The following is a 6,432-nucleotide window of genomic DNA, read 5'->3' as shown; positions in this document are numbered from 1 at the left end:
CTGGACACCATTCTTAACTGATTAAAATTAGAATTCAGTCATGCCCCTCTAGTAAGATTCTTACCTAAAAAAGATCAGCCCTCAACATTAGGTGTTTCTGCTATGGAAAACGAAGTTCTAAAATTAATAGAAAAATCTGTTTTAATCCCAGTGGCAGAAAGAGATAGGCGAAGGATATTACTCTCCCCTCCCCCCCCCCCCCCCCCCCACCCACATATATGTAAACCATATATAACCACACACTGAAACCTATGGATCTGGACTTCAGTGGTGTGCTCGTAATGTACTAATGACACCTAGTAGCGCCCCCACAGTATTCATAGCAGTCCGATCATACTACCCCTCCTAACAGAACCATCTGTAGCCAGCTCATTCAAGCTGATAGTGCACCACCAGAATCTGGTCCTAGATAGGGTAAGTGTGTGTGCTATCTAGGACACATTCAAGGCTGTCTCTAAACTAAACTAGCGTGGCTGGCATCTGGTATATCCAGCTTGTCCCTAATCCTAGGAGACATACAATTGAAGTGGCTCAATGCGTTTTTGTGCTGACATACCTAATGCAAGAGACATAAGTAGTAGTGAGTCACTGCCTGACTTGTTGCAGTGACGCTCTGATGGGAGCATCGGCGCTAGGGTGGGCGTACGCGGCCGCTGTGAGCGCCAAAATTGACGGGCGTGGCTTCTGTGCGGTTCACCAATCAGAGGTGAGCCTGAGCGCTGTTGCGTTTAGTAAATACAGGTCCTTCTAAAAAAAATTAGCATATTGTGATAAAGTTCATTATTTTCTGTAATGTACTGATAAACATTAGACTTTCATATATTTAAGATTCATTACACACCAACTGAAGTAGTTCAAGCCTTTTATTGTTTTAATATTAATGATTTTGGCATACAGCTCATGAAAACCCCAAATTCCTATCTAAAAAAATTAGCATATCATGAAAAGGTTCTCTAAACGAGCTATTAACCTAATCATCTGAATCAACTAATTAACTCTAAACACCTGCAAAAGATTCCTGAGGCTTTTAAAAACTCCCAGCCTGGTTCATTACTCAAAACCGCAATCATGGGTAAGACTGCCGACCTGACTGCTGTCCAGAAGGCCATCATTGACACCCTCAAGCAAGAGGGTAAGACACAGAAAGAAATTTCTGAACGAATAGGCTGTTCCCAGAGTGCTGTATCAAGGCACCTCAGTGGGAAGTCTGTGGGAAGGAAAAAGTGTGGCAGAAAACGCTGCACAACGAGAAGAGGTGACCGGACCCTGAGGAAGATTGTGGAGAAGGACCGATTCCAGACCTTGGGGGACCTGCGGAAGCAGTGGACTGAGTCTGGAGTAAAAACATCCAGAGCCACCGTGTACAGGTGTGTGCAGGAAATGGGCTACAGGTGCCGCATTCCCCAGGTCAAGCCACTTTTGAACCAGAAACAGAGGCAGAAGCGCCTGACCTGAGCTACAGAGAAGCAGCACTGGACTGTTGCTCAGTGGTCCAAAGTACTTTTTTCGGATGAAAGCAAATTTTGCATGTCATTCGAAAATCAAGGGGCCAGAGTCTGGAGGAAGACTGGGGAGAGGGAAATGCCAAAATGCCTGAAGTCCAGTGTCAAGTACCCACAGTCAGTGATGGTCTGGGGTGCCATGTCAGATGCTGGTGTTGGTCCACTGTGTTTTATCAAGGGCAGGGTCAATGCAGCTAGCTATCAGGAGATTTTGGAGCACTTCATGTTTCCATCTGCTGAAAAGCTTTATGGAGATGAAGATTTCATTTTTCAGCACGACCTGGCACCTGCTCACAGTGCCAAAACCACTGGTAAATGGTTTACTGACCATGGTATTACTGTGCTCTATTGGCCTGCCAACTCTCCTGACCTGAACCCCATAGAGAATCTGTGGGATATTGGGGAGAGAAAGTTGAGAGACGCAAGACCCAACACTCTGGATGAGCTTAAGGCCGCTATCGAAGCATCCTGGGCCTCCATAACACCTCAGCAGTGCCACAGGCTGATTGCCTCCATGCCACGCCGCATTGAAGCAGTCATTTCTGCAAAAGGATTCCCGACCAAGTATTGAGTGCAGAACTGAACATAATTATTTGAAGGTTGACTTTTTTTGTATTAAAAACACTTTTCTTTTATTGGTCGGATGAAATATGCAAATTTTTTTTAGATAGGAAATTTGGGTTTTCATGAGCTGTATGCCAAAATCATCAATATTAAAACAAAAGGCTTGAACTACTTCAGTTGGTGTGTAATGAATCTAAAATATATGAAAGTCTAATGTTTATCAGTACATTACAGAAAATAATGAACTTTATCACAATATGCAATTTTTTTTAGAAGGACCTGTATAGCTCTTATCTGTAACTTTCCTGACATTTTCCTGATACTACTTGTCACATACATATTCCCTTACCATGGCCGCCGTAAATGTTCCCCTCTTGTACAGGACCAGGCCATTTTTTGCAAATCTGACAGGTGTCACTTTGAGTGAATAACTTTAAAACTCTTTTACTTATCCAGGCCATTCCGAGTTTTTTTTCTTCACATATTGTACTTCATGACACTGGTAAAATGGAGGCAAAAAAATAAATTTTTATTTATTAAAAAAATAACAAATTTTACCAAAAATGTTCAAAAAGTTTCAATTTCTCTACTTCTATAATACATAGTAATACCTCCAAAAATAGTTATTAATTTACATTCCCCATATGTCTACTTAATGTTTGGATCATTTTGGGAATGACATTTTATTTTTAAGGGACGTTACAAGGCTTAGAAGTTTAGAAGCAAATCCTGAAATTTTTCTGAAAATTTCTAAAGCTATTTTCAGACTTACGGCAGTGTGATCCGGCAAGCAGTTCCGTCTTCAGAACTGCCCACCGGATCCGCCGATCTGGATGTGACTGAAAGTGTTTGTGAGACGCATCTGGATGCGTCTCACAAATGCATTGCAAGAACGGATCCATCTCTCCGCTTGTCATGCGGACAGACGGATCCGTCTTGTATCTTTTACCGGAAGGACGGATTCGGCATTCCGGTACTTTGAATGCCGGATCTGGCACTAATATATTCCTATGGGGAAAAATGCCGGATCCGGCAAGTCTTCAGTTTTTTATCTTCGGTGGAGATAAAACCGTACGATTTTATCTTTTGCCTGATCAGTCAAAATAACTGAACTGAAGACATCCTGATGCATCCTGAATGGATTACTCTCCATTCAGAATGCATGGGGATATGCCTGATCAGTTATTTTCCGGTATAGAGCCCCTGTGAAGGAACTCTATGCCGGAAAAGAAAAACGCTAGTGTGAAAATACCCTAAAACCCACTTTTTCCATTTCATCACCATGACAGCCACACAGGAGGTTGAACTATGACCTCTGTAGGGGCAGGAACAGAGAAGAGGTTAAATTGACCCCTTCCACCTCCATTCCCTAGTGTTCTAGTCCCTACTGAGGCCAGGGGCGGAGAAGAGTCTCAGGGAGATGAAGAGGAAACTATACCTTTTTTTTTTTTTTTTTTACTTTAGCCCCAGGAGGTCAGAGGATGGTCTCTCCTACCTTTGCTCCAGCAGGAGCTCCCCAGTCCGCCGGCGGCCGACGTGTGCGCACGCCGACGTCGATTAGTAATGACGTCACTTCCGGGTCCCGGTCACGTGGCTAACCCAGAAGCCTTCATGGACGGGAGGGAACAGTATAAGAAGTGGGCAAGCCACGGCAGACGCTGGTCTGAGTAAGTACCAGATACCCACTGGCACCCCCAGCATGTCGGGTCCTGAGCCGCAGGTTTCTTTGGAGCCTGATGCCCCCATACTGCCTTTCGTAAGTTCCCCTGGTGGGACCCCTATTACTTAAATTGTTTAACTTTCTTGGTAAATCCTCATGCCTTTCCCTGACGGCTCTCCTCTATCTTTATTTTTTCATATCCCCAGGTTAAGGAGGCACAGAAAAAGATTAAAAAGCCTTCCCGTTGTTTAACTTGCTCAAAAAAACTACCGGAGGGATATGCAAAAAAGTTGTGCAAAGACTGTATTTCGGATGTAATCCGCCAAGAACAGCCTTCGCTTATGGAAAGCATCCGTTCGGTGGTTCAGGAGGAGCTGAGAGCCACCAGGTCCGGGGTACCTGATCCCCAACCTCAACCACCTAAACGGCCGAGGATAAAAGATATTTCTTCTTCGGATTCGGACTTGGAGGATGAGGCTTCCTCCTCCAGACCGTGGGAGGAGGATGCCTCCCTTTCCGAAGGAGAAACTTCGGAAAGTGATAGGAAATTCTATTTCTCTGCTATGGAGATGCACGACCTATTAAAAGCAGTTCGTGCCACCATGGGGATTGAGGAGGCCCCTAAGACTCATTCCATCCAGGACAAAATGTTCGGGGGGCTGGATCTCACAGACTCTTCACCGGAAGGCAGCCCAAATGCCTAAAGGATGCCTTCCATGCCATCGGGTCCGCATTACAGCAGCACGGGGACCCGATGGCCACTGCAGTCGCCGCCCGATCTACCCGGAATCGCCACAAACCGCAGGTCGGAATTAACCTGCGGTTTGCCGCGATCGCCGATATGGGGGGTGAAGGGGTCACAGGACCCCCCTCAGCATTGTCGCAGAGTGCCTGCTGAATGCGGTACGTCATGTGTCTCCAACAGGTTAAAGCCTGTGTTGTATTTATTAGAGTGGGTTGTACACCCCAAGATTTTAGAGATGTTTCACCAATAAAATTATTTTGAGTTTTTAACGTTCCCATCAGGCTTGGTTATATTCGCCATTGGAATATGGATGTATACCTTCATCTGTTAGTAGCATAAACCTACTCTCCTCTCACTGCTTCATGGCAGTGCTAGATGCATATTTTCACATCCCAATTTTTCCAGAACATCAAAGGTTCCTAAGAGTCGCTGTCAAAGTAGAGGGTCGGTTGAAGCATTTTCAGTTTTTACAAAAATCATCTCCGAAATGTCAGCTCACATAAGGGAGAAAGATGTCCTTTTCATACCATACCTGGACGATTTCCTAATTGCAGGAGAAACAGAGTTTGCCTGCAAGATGGCAGTACAGATAGTGTCAGAGATCCTAGACAAACTAGGTTGGTTTGTAAATCAAGAAAAGACAAGGCCATGTCCCACCAGGAAACAGTCCTTTCTGGGGTTGATTTTACACTCTTCGTGCCAGAAATGTTTTTTACCAGAAGAAAAGGTAATTCTCATCCAGAAGAAGATCGGGCATCTAATCAGGAATCCAGTGGTCACACTAAGGAAAGGAATGTCTATCCTGGGATCACTCACATATTCTGTCCGTGCGATGGGCGCAGCTCCACTCAAGGGCCCTGCAGTGGGAGATTCCATGTGTGGTCTGACTAGTGATTTATAAAGTGGCAGGACTATGTTCTCATGACAGGCATCTATGCCCCTTTTGATGCAATCCATTATCTTATTGGCCTTGGCAGCAGCTGCCTGACTCTGGTCGCTACAGTTCAGTTTAACGTTGACTAAAATTTCTAAGTCCTTATCCATGTCAGCATTACATCATTTAGTATGTACTGGTGACTTGCACTATTCCTTCCCATGTGCATAACCTTGCAACTGCTACTTTTCTGCCAAAGCTTCCAATCTATCCAGATCCATCTGTAGTAGTATACCGTCCTCTTCCGTGTTTATTACTTTACACAGTTTAGTGTCATCTGGAAAAATTGATATTTTACTCTACAAGATCATTAACGAATATATTGAAGAGAATAGAGCCCAATACTGACCCCCTGTGGTACCCCACTAGTGACAGTGACCCAATGAGAGTGTGTACCGTTAATAACCACCCTCTAATTTCTATCACAGAGCGAGTTAAACATTTTCCCCCAGTCCAAGCATTCTCATCTTATATACTAACCTTTTATGTGGCTTTACTTCTATAGGCTCTGCTCTCTACAATGCCTACAGCTGCCCAGCACACATGTATTAGGTCAGCCAGTTTCAAAGGTAGGAAATCTGCAGCCAAATGCTGTCTAAACTTACCGGCCTATAGTTTCCAGGGATTTTTTACACTATTTTGAATATTGGCACCACATTACTCAGATTGCCTATAACTCCTCCCTCATCACTCCCTTAAGGGCCAATTCTTTCAGGTTTAAACTTTACCATTTATATAATAGAACATTTTAGGGTTAGTTTTACACTCTTTGGCCTCTCTGGCTACAGCTTAGCCTACTTTACACTTGCTTTTTGTAAGGATCAGTCTTGTATATGCACAGACGGATCCGCACCAATAATGCAAACGCTTGTATCCGTTCAGAACGGATCAGTTTGCATTATTGGGGGGGACGCATCCATTTTCAATTGTACCATATTGTATCATTGAAAAACGGATCCGTCCCCATTTACTTACATTATAAGTCTAGACGGATCCATTTGGCTCCGCATAGTCAGACGGTCACCAA

Source organism: Bufo gargarizans, chromosome 3 (genome assembly GCF_014858855.1).
Source record: "Bufo gargarizans isolate SCDJY-AF-19 chromosome 3, ASM1485885v1, whole genome shotgun sequence".
Lineage (NCBI taxonomy): Eukaryota > Metazoa > Chordata > Amphibia > Anura > Bufonidae > Bufo > Bufo gargarizans.
This window is presented reverse-complemented; position numbering follows the sequence as displayed.